This window comes from Penaeus monodon, chromosome 33 (genome assembly GCF_015228065.2).
Source record: "Penaeus monodon isolate SGIC_2016 chromosome 33, NSTDA_Pmon_1, whole genome shotgun sequence".
Classification (NCBI taxonomy): Eukaryota; Metazoa; Arthropoda; class Malacostraca; order Decapoda; family Penaeidae; genus Penaeus; species Penaeus monodon.
In genome coordinates this window covers 15,966,940-15,967,967 of record NC_051418.1, presented here as the reverse complement: position 1 = coordinate 15,967,967, position 1,028 = coordinate 15,966,940, and the positions used below count along the sequence as shown (strand labels likewise).

Sequence of the window (1,028 nt, the reverse complement as noted above, 5' to 3'; positions counted from 1 at the left end):
ACCGAGTTTCTAAGCGATAAAAAAGATTGGTGCATGTGTGGATGTGGGTGTTTATTCGGAAAGGATATGGATGCCAGTTAACATGACGAGAGAGGCGAAGGCTTGTGTGAAAGAGGCCAGGGAAAGGGGCATAAAGGAGGCCACGAAGGGGAAATAATGGGTGTCAGTTAATAGGGGTTTGTGAAAGCCGGTGGAGAGGAAGGTGAGAGATGGGTGTCAGGAAAGGCAGGTGAAGGTGAGAATAGATGAAGACGAGGTGAGGGCCAGGTAAGTCCCCTAACAACAAGGGAGGACGCGAGTGCACCGCTGCGACACCTGGGAAGCAGGTGCTCCGGTCTCATAACAGGTCCTCCTAGATTGATTTATTGGCCTGAAAACCCTTAATCCGCACCGCATGACGTCGCTTGAGGACCACAGACATTCTTTCTCCACTCGTTTAAGAGCAAGACGCGGCTTTTCTCGAATTTAAAAGTCCTTTTCTTTGGCTTTCTCGCCGCTCGCTTGAGGAAGGTCGCGGCGGGGTCCTCGCTCACGGGCCGGAGATCCCGCCGCGTCTCTTCCCTCGAGTTTGGAAGAAGTTTCTTTTGAAGAGAAACGATTTTCTTGAGGAGGGTCTTAAGAGGCCCTTGGCATATTGCGTCCCTGTACTCTGAGGGCGAGTCGCTCCTGCCGCATTCTGAAAGCTTTCGAAGTATTATGGCCAGTGAGGATTTCGAGCCTCGGAGCCTTCGATCAAACGCATTATTACGAAGCACCGTATGGTTTATGCCTCGCGCAACACGCGAGAAGGCGAGCTACAAAAAACACGCCATTTTAAGTCGAAGTCGAACAGAGTCCTTCACATCCTCTGAAAACTGTTGCCTTCCTGCGAGGATTTCCGTTGAGATAAAAGAACGGATCGGAAGGGCTTTATTCGTCCCTTGGAGAGAAGGAACCCGATTTGCATGTTATTTCCCGGAAGAATAATGGGAAATATTGATAACATAATGTAAATACATGAGTGTATGAGGGGGAAGGAAGATATATGT

At 49.5% G+C, this 1,028-nt stretch overlaps 1 pseudogene; it reads left to right on the top strand.

The window, feature by feature from the left end:
* Window positions 1-1,028, top strand: part of LOC119594275 — a 32,574-nt pseudogene that overhangs the window by 8,848 nt on the left and 22,698 nt on the right.